The sequence below is a fragment of the Panicum virgatum genome, chromosome 6N, assembly GCF_016808335.1.
Source record: "Panicum virgatum strain AP13 chromosome 6N, P.virgatum_v5, whole genome shotgun sequence".
In the NCBI taxonomy this organism is placed as follows: Eukaryota; Viridiplantae; Streptophyta; class Magnoliopsida; order Poales; family Poaceae; genus Panicum; species Panicum virgatum.
In genome coordinates this window covers 5,830,817-5,844,502 of record NC_053150.1, presented here as the reverse complement: position 1 = coordinate 5,844,502, position 13,686 = coordinate 5,830,817, and the positions used below count along the sequence as shown (strand labels likewise).

At 48.4% G+C, this 13,686-nt stretch overlaps 1 long non-coding RNA gene and 1 pseudogene across 1 annotated transcript; both read right to left on the bottom strand.

The window, feature by feature from the left end:
• Nucleotides 1–201: 201 nt before the first annotated feature.
• LOC120678583 lies at nt 202–798 on the bottom strand. Its single transcript, XR_005676637.1, has 2 exons — nt 603–798; nt 202–508 (listed from the first exon to the last, which is right to left on the bottom strand). It is a non-coding gene; the product is annotated as an uncharacterized LOC120678583 (long non-coding RNA).
• A 538-nt stretch (nt 799–1,336) lies between these two features.
• On the bottom strand, nt 1,337–11,926 carry LOC120677844 (annotated as a pseudogene).
• Nucleotides 11,927–13,686: the final 1,760 nt, after the last annotated feature.

Genomic DNA, 13,686 nt, shown 5'->3' with positions numbered 1-13,686 from the left:
CCGGTTAGTACCGGTTCCATGCCCGGTACCGTCCGATCGGTACTAAAGAAATTTTGACGCAAAAAAAATTAAATTGCTTCTCTAGCTCCTCATCCTTCTCTCTCCTCTCGTTTCTCTTTCTACCACCTTCGTCTTTCTCCTCAGCTCTTCAATAATCAAGAACAGAGAAAAAAGATAAGTAGATTGCGGTGGGAACAAAGCTGAGAGCAGAAAGAAAAGGGATGAGGAGCCGGAAAAGAGTCATTTAGATTACAACAGGAGACCCAAGATTACAAGAAAAATTATACAACATGAAAAGATTCAGCATTCAACTACATATCCGAAAACGAAAAAAATTAAAGATTTATGGCCGGCGGCGGCGCAGCCATGAGTCCACTCGCTCGCCTGCAAGGGGCCTCGCAGAACTGCTGCCGGGGCCGAGCCACGTCCGGGTTGCCGGCCACCACACCTCCGGCTCGCGCAGGCCGTCGAAGCCCTGTGCCTTGCCCGCCGGCCAGTAGTTAAGTTCCTGGCATCATGCGACCCCAAAGCAAATGCAAATCTCGTCACCTCCTTCGTCGCCGACGGATCAGATCGGAGCTTCCAGAGAGAAACGTATGCACTAGGAGAGCTGGATGGGCCCGCGGCCGTGGTAGGATTTGCCGGGGAAGCACAGCCACTCCGTGCTGCTGGCGTCGCAGTAGTTTCTCGGCGGCCGGATCTCCTCCTTGAAGCACATACCCACGCGAAGGAAAGAGAGAAGAGATAAGGGGAAAAGGAGAAGGAAAAGATGAGGAGATAAAGACCTCGGTTGGTCACTCGTCCACTTTTAGCGGGGTCATGTTAGTACTGGATGGAGACTCCACCCGGTATTAATAAGATATTTTTTATATCGGGTGGAGACTCTATCTGGTATTAAATATTTTAGGTGTCATTTAGTACCGACTGGAGCTACCAGGCAACACTAAATGGTTACTTCTCAGTGTCGGTGGTGCATTTTAGTGCCGGCTGGAGCCACTAGCCGGTATTAATTGGCTCCCAGGTGAGTGTTAATACCGGTCGAAACCGTGACCGGTACTAACGTCCACGGACGAATGTGCGGTTTTCTAGTAGTGTTGATATTAACTTAATACATTCAATATTTTTTATTTTGCTATAATATAAAATTTATTTATCATATTTTTGAAAATACATACCTCACCACTAGTATTTCCAAGAATAAGATATTTTTCATAAATATATAAGGGTGTATATGAGGTACTTCAAAAAAAAACTTGATTTAACTATCGTGAAGAGACATTTCTAAGCATGTTTATTCATGTACTAGGCTTATGTTAAAGATTCTGCGATGGCAAGGTTAACAAGATTTATTTGATGTATAGATATTTATAATCATTTTTGTTGCCTCATCTAGCAGCAGTATGGTGGGCCTCTTTAGTATAGCTCTTGCAATGGCAATCCTCTGCTTCTGACCTCCAGAAAGCTGGCTTCCTTTGTCCCCAACCACCATGTCATACCCATTTGACAGGCCACTGATGAATTCATGGATGTTTGCTTCCATTGCAGCCTCAATAATTTCTGACTCCGACACATCTTCATTTCCATAACTGATGTTCTCTCGTATAGACATGTCAAACAAGATGGGCTCTTGCTGAACTAGTCCGATGTGCTTTCTCAGGTACCTCAAATTGTATTCTCGGATGTCCTTACCATCCACGAGTACTTGTCCTTCACAAGGATCATAGAATCTTAGCAGAAGAGCCAGCACCGTGGATTTTCCTGAACCACTCGAGCCAACCAATGCAATCCTTTCTCCTGGTTCAATAGCTAGATTGAAGCCATATAGTATGATCACTTCTGGTCTTGAGGGATATCTGAAACTGACATCTTGAAACTCTACATCACCTGCTAATCTTTCTTCAGAGTGCGCTTTTGGTACATCAGGCACAATCTGTGTTTCTCTGTCGAGTATGTCAAGCGCAGGATCCAATATTGCAATGGCTGACAAGACCATAGGGATCAAGGACCATAGCTCTGTGATGGAAGATATTGTCATTGCAAATGCCTGATATGACCGCACACAATTTTTAAATGTTGCTAGGTCCTTGTCAAGCAGCATGATGGTGAAACTCATTGCGATGGCATGTGTCATATGCCACAAGAAGAGTGCAGTCCCTTGTACTGCACCGTATTTGATGCTCTCCATCCTGCTTTTCTGCATTGGTTCTTGGAGTGATAAGTCTGCTTTCCTTAGTATTTCATCTTCCTGAACAAATGATGCCACGGTTCGAATGTTGCTGACAGCCTCCGAAGTTAGGGAAATCAGCTTCTTGTGAGATGTAGAGAAGTCAGTGGCAAAACCTTTTGCTGACCTGACTTGTACAAGGCCAGCAATGAAGTGAAATGGCATCAAAGTCCATGCAACTAGACCCATCCTCCAGTTCACTCCTGTGCTCAATCCTGTGGCTATCAAAATTGAGGAGATACATTGAACAATGAGAGACATACGATCGGATATGATGGTTTTAACCATGGAGGTGTCACCGACGATGCGTGAGGTTAGAAAGCTGACGCTGTTCTTTGGTTGTTCAAACCAAGCTATTTCATTACGAAGAATGACTGCATTCATTTCAGAGAACTGATGTTACAAGTCCGAACAACAATATATCATAATCTTGTTTGTTAGTTGCAATTGTGAGAGACACAAAGTTATGATCGAGTGATGAACCTGAAAAGAGGGCCTCCCCTAGGTTATTAGCTGCCCATTCACCAACCAGGCCATATATATAGTGCTGGAAGATATTACTGAAAAATGTGAGCAACCCGATAAGGAACAAAATTATCGAGTACTTGCTGACTATCCTCTTTGTGTCTGGTTCAAGGTATGCCATGCCAACTGTCATGATGTAGAAAGCAAATATAGGCCTTGAGATCCCAGAGATTGCTGCTGCTGTGGAGCCCAGCAGAACCTTCCCTGGGAGCAGTTTAAAAGTCCCAAGGAATATTATGTAGAAAGTGGATGTTCTCTTTCTGATCGCTTGCTTTGGTTGTTCTGTGAGGTCTAGTTTTTTCTTTTGTTCACTTGAAGTGAAAGATGGTGTGTTGTATGTTCCATATTCTGCGGCTTCTTCATTTTCTTCATTGACCTGACCTGTAAATCTGTTTTACCAATAAACAAAAGCAAATGATTAAGATGTACTCCAGTTCCATGTGATTAAGGTAGATATCATAGTCATAGATCTATTTGCAGAAAAACATATTTTCAGTGTTGTTGCAATTTTAGTACAGTGCCATGTTGGATTCAATATATGAACATTTTGCAATTGTGAAAAGAAGGGGGCAATCCATTGCATCTACCTTGTCTCCCTCCTCCCAGAATCCTTCTCTAGATTTTGCGTACTGCATACACTTGAGTAGAATGTACTTTTCTCCAGTAATTCTTCATGTGTTCCAGATTTTGCTACTCTTCCATTCTCCACAAGAACAATTTTGTCTGCATTTATGATTGTTGACATTCGATGGGCAATCAAGATAACTGTCCTCCCTTGCATAGCTCTGTCAAGAGCTTCCTGAACTATCTTCTCTGATTCAGAATCAAGTGCACTTGTCGCTTCATCAAGAAGAAGAATCGGTGGATCTTTTAGAATGGCCCTTGCAATTGCTATTCTTTGTTTCTGACCTCCTGATAGTTGTACACCTCTTTCTCCTACCTGTAGTTGTTGCATCACAGAAGCAATGATTTTATGTTCCACTATTGGTAACTAACTAAATTTTATGAAAATCGTCTCCTTATAGAGCATATGCAACATATTGCTGCTTTGGCACTTGATTTCTTGGTACTGATCTTCCTAGTTGACAACTGAAAGCTGTTCTTCAGTGAAATTTTTTTTTCTTGAACACACCTAACATAATTTTTGGAAGCTATTTAAGTGTATTAATTTTTTGTTATTTTTTCATTCACAATCATAGGAAAAGGAATATGAGGTATTGACAAGTCTTTGCTTAAAGAACATAAAATATTACCTCAGTAGCGTATTGGTTTGGAAGTTTGGATATAAAAGAGTGCACATTAGCTGTTTTTGCTGCTTCAATTATCTCTTCATCAGTTGCATCCATTTTGCCAATTCTTAAGTTATCCATGATGGTCCCAGAAAATAGTGATGGCTCTTGGGAGACTGAGCCTATATTTCTCCGCAGAGATTTCAGATCAAGTTCTTTAATGTTTTGATTGTCAATGAGAACCGTACCTGCATTTTACATCATGTTACTCACAGAAACTTATTTACCAAAAAAAACAGTAGATGCAATATTTGAATGTTATAGTCTATATGCATCAGTTTCCCTTCTATTTTTTTAAAAAATATTCTTAAAGATTGGATTCAGTTTGATACCCATAATATTAATCCTATAATTGTTTAGAATTTAATGTGCAAGTATGCATGTTGGTGTGTATAGTTTAGGCCTATCTAGAGGCCCATGTAATGGCTACCATATTACCCACCCTATCTAGGGTTTGGAGGAATAGATGGAAATTAATCCCAAACAATGCATGTAAAATTGTAACCTCAAGAACTCTTGGACACAACTACGTGTACCAATTGAAGAGTACATCCATCAGCAATTGTTTCTGCAAAGATAGAGAGATGCTGTATAATCTTACCTGTTATGGGATCGTAGAACCTTTGTACCAGAGAAATCACTGTGCTCTTCCCACATCCACTGCTTCCCACGAGAGCTACAATATTGCCTGCCTGTATAGCCAGTGAGAAACCTTGGAGAACTGGCTTATCCTCACGGGATGGATATGCAAAGTGCACCTCTCGCATTTCTATATCTCCTTTGATATTTTCCAAGATTTTTCCATTTGATTCGTAACTTATTGCTGGATTTCTTTTGATAACTTTAAATATTTCTTTCCCAGCAGTTTTTGCTTGGCTGAAGACCTGAAGATCTGGTGCTGCATTTGATATATATCTGAATCACAGACAACTTTGTAGAATTAATATTTTTTTAAAGATTCTAATTCAGGATAATCATACCAATATGCTACATTGCTGGAAAGAGATTTCTCAGTATTACATTGCACCCGAGAGGACATTAATGACAGCCGCAATCGTTTCACCAGCTTTTGCTTTTCCTCCAGTTACAGCAGTTGCTCCAACCCAGATTACCAATGAATATGAACAGAATGTCGCAATCTGCAACACTCCCAAACCTAGACCTTTTGCCATCGCCTCTTTCTTGCTAAGCCTATATTGATTGTACGTACATGCACTCGCAGAAGGATTTGATAGCTGAGTTTTCTCCAACAAATGAGAAGACAGTCTTTATATTTGCAAGAGTCTGCACCAATATACCATAGGATTGCAAATTCAGTGTAGTAAATCTAATCAACTCTAACATGGCATTCATTTGCATAGGTACCTGTTGCACAATGTAGGAGAGAATAATGAGATGTATATCTCCAAACCCTAGAAGGGTGGGATATATAGATCCTATACATGGGCCTCTATACATGGGCTCACATATACACCAACATCCTCCCGCAGTCTGAACTACCAGCGCAGCAGTGTTCAAGACTGGACAACAAGAAAGCCAACACCCCCCGCAGTCTGAACTACCGGCGCCGCGGTGTTCAAGACTGGACAAGAAGAGAGTACAAATGGCAAATAGCCCCCTCCCCCCCCCCCCCCCCCCCCCGCAGCCACAACTAGCCACCGGCTACGTTGAGGCTGGAGCGAAACTCCGAGAAGATCGAGGAGGGCAGTCCCTTGGTGAAGATGTCAACAAACTGGGAGGTAGTCGGGACATGGAGTACCCGAACATCGCCGATGGCGACTCTGTCGCGCACGAAGTGTAGGTCGATCTCCACATGCTTCGTCCGCTGATGCTGGACGGGGTTGGTGGAGAGATACACGGCGCTGATGTTGTCGCAGTAGACGAGCGTGCTCTTGGCGAGCGGGCTGTGGAGCTCCGCCAAGAGCTATCGTAGCCAGGACGCCTCCGCCACGCCGTTAGCGACAGCCCGGTACTCCGCCTCAGCACTGGAGCGGGAGACAACCGGCTGCCGCTTGGACGACTAGGAGACTAGGTTGCCGCCCAGGAAGACGACGTAACCGGAAGTGGAGCGACGAGTGTCCAGGCAGCCAGCCCAGTCAGCGTCAGTGTAGACCACCAGCTCAGCAGAGGACGAGCGGGGAAGCACCAGGCCGAGGTCCACAGTGCCACGGACGTAGCGGAGGAGACGCTTCAGCACAGCAAGGTGTGACTCCCGGGAATCATGCATATGCAGACAGACCTGCTGAACAGCATAGGTGAGGGCCGGCCTGGTGAAGGTGAGGTTCTGCAAAGCGCCAGCCAGACTCCGGTAGGCAGTAGGATCAGCCACCGGATCACCCAGATCAGCAGATAGCTTCGCCTGAGTGTCGACAGGAGTGGAGCAGGGCTTACAATCGGTCATCCCAGCTCGCTCCAGAATATCGAGTGCGTACTGCCGCTGGTGAAGGAGAAGACCAGACGAGCGAGACTCAACAGTGACGCCCAAGAAGTGATGGAGCTGACCCAGATCCTTCATAGCAAACTCCTGCTGCAGAGAGGAGATGACACTCTAAAGCAACTGCTGACTGGAGGCTGTGAGCACAATATCATCGACATAGAGCAGCAGATATGCAGTCTCAGCCCCACGGCGGTAGATGAAGAGAGACGTGTCAGACTTGGCCTCGGTGAACCCCAAAGTCAGCAAGAACGTGGCAAATCGAGAGTACCAAGCCCGAGGAGCCTGCTTCAGACCATAGAGGGACTTGTTGAGCCGGCAGACCATATCCGGACGACTCGAGTCCATAAATCCCACCGGCTAAGAGCAGTACACTATCTCTGACAGATTGCCGTGAAGAAAGTCATTCTTCACGTCCAGCTGGTGCACAGGCCAGGAGCGCGAGAGCGCAAGCGAGAGGACCGTGCGCACAGTAGCGGGCTTCACCACAGGGCTGAAGGTCTCATCATAGTCCACACCATGCCGCTGAGTGAAAACCCGGAGAACCCAGCGAGCCTTGTAGCGCTCCAGTGTGTCATCAACCCGATGCTTATGCGTCCAGATCCACTTGCCGGTGACCACATTGCAACCAGACGGACGCGGCATGAGGTCCCACATCTGGTTGGCAAGGAGAGCCGCGTACTCCTCTTCCATCGCGCAACGCCAATGAGGATCCGCCAGGGTGTCGCGGACAGAGGAGGGTACCGGAGAGACCCGCGGTTCACCCTCGGTGGCGGAGAGAGTCGCGGCCGGAGACGCCATCCGCCGAGTCACCATGGGATGGATATGCTGAGCATCCCGATGGACGACGGGCGAGCGGTACACCTCCGGCTCGACTCGAGAGCGAGTCGGCGGAAGCGGAGGCGGCGGCAACTCCGGTGTAGATGGCGGCGGCGGCGACTCCGGTGTAGGCGTCGGAGGATCCTCCGGAGCCAGAGTCGGTGCCGGTGCCGGCGCCGAACGACGCCGGTACACCTGCACCGCTGAGCATACCGTGGCGGCACCAAAGTCAGCGCCAGATGACGATGGTACACCTGCACCGGCTGAGCGTACCGCGCATGTGCAGCTGGAGGCACCGGGACCGCGCGTGGCGCTGCAGGAGACACCGGGTCCACGCGCAGCAGGACCGGAGGTCCGGGGGGCGCGTGTGGCGCGACCGCGGGGACCGGGGCGCGCGTGGCGCAGCAAGGATCACCGGCAGCGGTGCCGGTGTGCCGGGAAAACCTGTAGGGGAAGGAAAGATAGGTAAAGGTGGCTGAACCACCGGGTCAGTAGGAAACAGGGACTCCAGCTCGGGGTCAGGAGAAGGTGTGGAGGAGGTGGAGTAGGGGAAATCCGACTCGTCAAAGACGATGTGTCGAGAGATCAGGACGCGGTGAGAGGTGAGGTCAAAGCATCGGTACCCTTTGTGGTCAAGGGAGTAACCAAGGAACACACAACAAGTCGAGCGAGGCGCCAGCTTGTGAGGAGCAGTGGCGGTGGTGTTATGGTAACACGCACACCCGAAGACCCGAAGGTGGTCGTAGCGAGGAGGGGTACCGAAAAGAGCGTGGTGTGGAGTGGGAGCAGGAGAAGCAGTGGACGGAAGACGGTTGAGCAAGTAGGTGGCGGTGTGGAGGCTCTCAGCCTAGAAGCGCGGGGGCAGGGAGGCCAGGATCAGAAGGGTGCGCACGACGTCGTTCGTCGTGCGAATCATCCGCTCAGCCTTGCCGTTCTGAGGAGAGGTATACGGACAAGACATACGCAGCTGAACAGCCCGAGAGAGGAAGAAAGAACGGGAGGTGGAGTCGTCGAACTCCCGCCCGTTGTCACACTGGACGGCTTTAACAGTGAGGCCGAACTGAGTGGACACCCAAGCAAAGAAGTGGAGGAGGGTGGGGAAGGTCTCAGACTTGGCGCGCAAAGGAAACATCCAAGAGTAGTGCGAGAAGTCATCGACCACCACCAGATAGTACTTATAACCAGAAAGGCTAAGTACAGGAGAGGTCCACTGGTCACAGTGAACAAGATCAAATGCATGCGTCGCATGCGAAGAAGAAGAAGAAAAAGGGAGCCGCACATGACGACCGAGCTGGCACGCATGGCAGAGGGGCTCAGCAGGAGCCCTAGTGCTAGGAACATCGGCACTAAGACTGAGCTGAGCCAGAACGTCGCGGCCAGGGTGACCAAGACGGCGTTGCCAGGTGGTGGAAGACGGCGTCGCGGCAAAAGCGGCAGACCAGGAGCGCTCGTGCTCCCAAGCGAGGGCAGCCGCGTGGGCCCGCTCCTGAGCTACCGAAGCCTCGGACTTGCGGCGAGGAGGGCCGCGGCGAGAGCGTCGTCGGCCGTAGCAGCTCCGGCGGCGATCGGCTGCCCGCGGAAGGCGGCGGCGGCGAACGGCCCGTCCCCGGGGGGCACACTGAACACAGGCACGGGCGCCAAGGGCGCGTGCAGGAGTGTGGGCGCGGGCATCGCGGGCAGAGGCACCGCGGGCGCAGCCACTAGCGTCCGCACGACGTGCGCGGCGGGCACGACGGCGGCCTGCGTGGCGTGCATGGCGGCCTGTGCGGTGTGCGCCCGCGCGAGCTTGGCCTCGAGGTCCCAAAGGGCGGCCGCGAGGCGGGCGGCGGCGGATCCGGCGGCAGTGGCGCTAAGGGCGCCAGGGAGGCCGGCCTGGGCGTCGGCGGCGAGGGCAAGGGCGCCCTGGGCAGCGGCAGTGGCGGCGTTGGCGCCCACGCTCGCGCCCTGCCCGCCCTGGGCCAGCAGGGGACGCGCCGCGCCTGGGGCAGGGGCTGCGGATCCGGCGGGGCGGCCCTGGTGCGCGACTGTGGCGACGTCGAGTGGCTCGCGGGGCACGGCAAGGGCGCCGGCGGGGCGGCCCTGGGACGCAACGGTGGCGGCGTCGAACAGCCCGCGGGGTACGGCAAGGGCGTGCCCGCCTGCAGCAGCAGCAAAAGTACGCGGCAGCAGGGGATCGGGGCCAGCGACAGCTCCCTGGGGCGGCCATGCACCCGGGGATCTGGCAGCAGCAGCAGCAGCGTCAGCCTGGGGGCGGATCCGGCGTCCTGGAGGCTGCGGGGCGGTACCTGCGGGCTCAGGTCGTGGACGGGCGGCCACAAATCGCCCAGCGCGCGTGCGAGCGCGCCCGCGCCTGCGCGAGCGGCAGGGGCCGCAGCGTCGGCCTGGGGGCGGATCCGGCGGCGGGGGTCGCGGGGCCTGGCCCGTCCCGGCGGCGGCGTCCAGCGCTGCAACCGGAGCAGGGGCCGGAGCGCGTCAGGCCAGAGCAGAGGAAGAGGAGGGCCAGGCGGCGGCGGCTGGAGCAGGGGAAGAGGAGGGAAGGGGAGGGAAGGAGAGAGGAGGGGGCGCCGGCGGCCGGCCATGGCTGCCGGCGGCGGCGGCTGGGGTAGGGAGTAGAGAACACTAAACTAATGATTCCATGTAGGAGATAATAATGAGATGTATATCTCCAAATGCTAGAAGGGTGGGATATATAGATCCTATACATGGGCCTCTATACATGGGCTCACATATACACCAACACACAACAGTGGTTGCTTCAGAGACGAATGATACTCTTTCGAGGGACATGTCAATCATCATCTTCGCATATGTTGCTCCAACCATGAGGAGCATAGGCACAACTAGCAGAGAGAGCATGCCAACCTCCCAGCAGCACGCGAAGGCAACAATGATAGCAACTACGAATGTGGAGAAGTTTGACATAAAGTGACCCATCTGAAGAAAAAAAGTAAGCCAACTTTTTAAGTTTTGTTACCATAAACCATATTTTGGTGCTTTTGTTTGGGTTAGTGAATCTTGCAGTGTGTATTCTAAAGGGAGAATTAATACCTTTTCACCAATTGCATCTTGTATTACATTCATGTGGTTGGTTGCTCCAGCTATGATGTTTGCAGTGGTCAAATCAGTGTCGAAAGATCCAATATCTTGACTGAGCACTGATCTCAGATAAGACATCCGCATGCGCGTCATTTGCCTCTGACTTGTATACATCCAACATGCAATTTCTGCAGCATGGCCACTGTGAGTTTGTGACAATAATATTAGACAGTTCATTGTAAATGACTTATGCTTTTCATATTGCTTTGTTTCCCATGGTGTGGTGTTCTCTTTGCTGCATGTGTGGACAATTAGTCAGATAGGGAATGGTGTTACTATGTAATTTCTCATTTTTACCTCCATAACATCACAATTTTTTTCTTTCGATGTGCTGCTAGCCTGTTACTGCATTCAAACTTCAAAGACATTTTTTGTCCTGTTATCTTTAGGTGTCCAATGAATGATGTCTGGTTAAATATGATATGATAAAATTGGGTTTGACCAAAAAAGGATGAAAACACAATCAGCTCAAAAAATTATATTTATAAGTTATAACTTCACTGGCATGTCAAAGTAGTCAACTGATTCAACACTCCAGCTCAACCCAAGCTCTAGCCTTAGCTTTTGTAAACTTGCTGAAGCCATGGCTCACATGTAAATAATGCATTAACTTGACAAAAACATAGTTTAAGCTAGTTCAGGCTTCATCTCCTACCTAGTTTGACTGAAACTCAGATAATCAGATGTTGTGCATATTTATCTTTAAATAATTTTGCTCTCCTAGAATGTTTTCAGTGAAAAGTTCTGTCAGGTTTTATGTGTTATATTGTTCTTCGCATATTCTCAAAGCAGTCGTTCTACATGGATACTCAATTTAATGACTTAAGTTCTTCATAGGCTCATACTTGCCAGTTAGATTGGTTCGTTCGATTTTGATATTGGCATAAGTTCCTTCAGACCTTCAGTATTCTTTATACAAGGCATTATTACCAGTTCTGTTTCCTTTAGCTTACGTTGTCAATACAACAACAACAACAACAACATAGCCTATTGTCCCAAGCAAGTTGGGCTAGGCTATTACGTTGTCAATAATATAGCAAAGTTAGAACTTAGGAGACTTCGGTTACCAATCATGCCACCAGGAAGCGTAACAATTGCCAAGATCCACATATATGGAAGTAACTGCAAACAGGATCATTGAAAATATATGCTGTTAGTGAAATAACAGTAAAGCATTCAGCAGAATCCAATGACATTTAATAGGTTAGCTTTAAAACAAATCAGATCGAAGGTAACCTTGTTGAGTTCATGGACTGTGGCTTCTTTATTGCCTATGTTGTTCCCAATCACATCAACAGATTTCCCAAGTATGTAGTAGGACATTGAAGGCCCCATGCCATGTATGAAGGATCCCATGGTCCCCGACACCATGAGTAGCCAATCTAGCGCATCAGCGTAGCAAAGTAGGCCAAGAAACGGAAACGGCTTGTCTCCAGCCTCTGTTTCTGGTGCCATTGATGCTGGACCTGAGCTCTTACCATCTGCAATGTTGGGTTCAGATGATTCAGTGGGCCTATCCTTCTCTTGGACAAGTGGCATTGTTTTTGCTGAATCTTGTGTAGTTTTGCAAAAGATTTTCAGGCACACTGAGATTTATAGTACTAGTGTGTTTTTTATATGTACCATATAGCTACAAAATTGCAGGACACTCCATTGGTACTATCAAGATTCACAATTAATTAATCCAGCTCCAGCCTGGAAAAAATATTTTTTATATTGCTCAATCTTAGCGGCTACCTTTTTTTTTCTCACAACTCCTTTGCTGACATGATACAACATGTCAAACCTGCGTATTCATACTTACAAGTAAACTTTCCGGGTGATGTCTGGAACTTTAGCTATGCAGTAAATGTCACATCATTGGGAAATACTAAGCATGAATCTTTTGTTATTATAACCAAATTGCAGGGCATGAGGCAACTTTGTTTTCATCTACAGATTACAGTACTTATGCCAGCTACAAGTCTAATCCAGAATAGCCATGTCACTTCTACTATTGGAATCGGATCTTACTCTACATATTCCCTAGTCCTTACAAATAACAAATAAAGGCACCATATATCTTCCTCGTATATATAAACAATGCTTCACTAAACATGTTTCGGAAAAGGTGTCCAGTTATAAGCAAGGTAGTTTGTGTTGCAAGTCTAAAGTCTTATTATATCCTCTAGCCATGTGCCCGCGTGTTAGTGCCTGGAACTTTAAGAAACCCTTGTCAAATATATAGCGGATTTGGACGCTCTAGCCAAAAGTCATCCTAATACGTTTACCTGTAAGCACCCTGTATCTTTATGGATTCATAATTACTTATTTGTTTCTTATTTTATTGGAAATAAAATATCTCAGATTTGTTATTCCCAGTCCATTATACCGAATTTGGGTAGTTATATATTTTTTCTTTCGAATGCGTAGGAGTGGTATGTCATTTCATTAAGAAGAAAGAGTACCGAACTGTACAGCACTACTCACAGAAGACACAAACCCACAGCCAAATTTTTGGTATGCAATATTTAAGTTAGCTCAGTTTTCTTGTTAAGGCAGTTTTATTTCTTCCATGTCATATGTCACACCCTGAAATTTTTAAATTTCAAGATGTGATTAAAATTAAAAATAAAACAATAATTTTCTTATAATTTTAAAAATTTCCCAACATTTATTTTTCTTCACAGGGCATTTAGTGTAAGAGAAAATACATTGGTTGTTTTCCAAAATAATTGAGGTTGTTTGGTTTGTTTTGCATTCATGCCGCAATGCATAGTTTTATTGCTTGTTGTTCAACTCAAGTTTAAATTCTCTTGAATTTGAATTTGAATTGAATTGATTAGGATCATTTTCAAAAAAAAATGCAAAACTTTTCTATTTTCTCTTCCTCTCTCCTGGCCCAGCCCGTTCCACCTCTCCCTTTCTTTTTCTTCTCCCGCAGCCCAAAACTCGGCCCAGCTCCCTCTTTCCTTTCTTCTTTCCCCGCGGCCCATTTCGCCCCGCCGGCACGTTTCGCCTTCCCCCTCCCTCAGCCCACCGACAGGCGGGGCCCGCCAGTCGGGGTCGCCCCCGAGCTCGGGACGAGCTCGGACTCTTGCAGAGTCCGGCCGCCGCCCGCCTTCCTGGCCTTCCTTTTCGGCGCGCACGCCGAGACCCCATGCCCCCTATAAAAGGAACCCGAGACCCCCCCCCCCCTTAAACCCACAAATCCGCAGCCGCCGCCTTCGCAAAACCCTAGACGCAGTCGCCGCCATTGTCGAGCTCCGTCCGAGCTCGAACCCGCCGCCGTCGCATCGCCGTTCCGCTCTGTTCCCTAG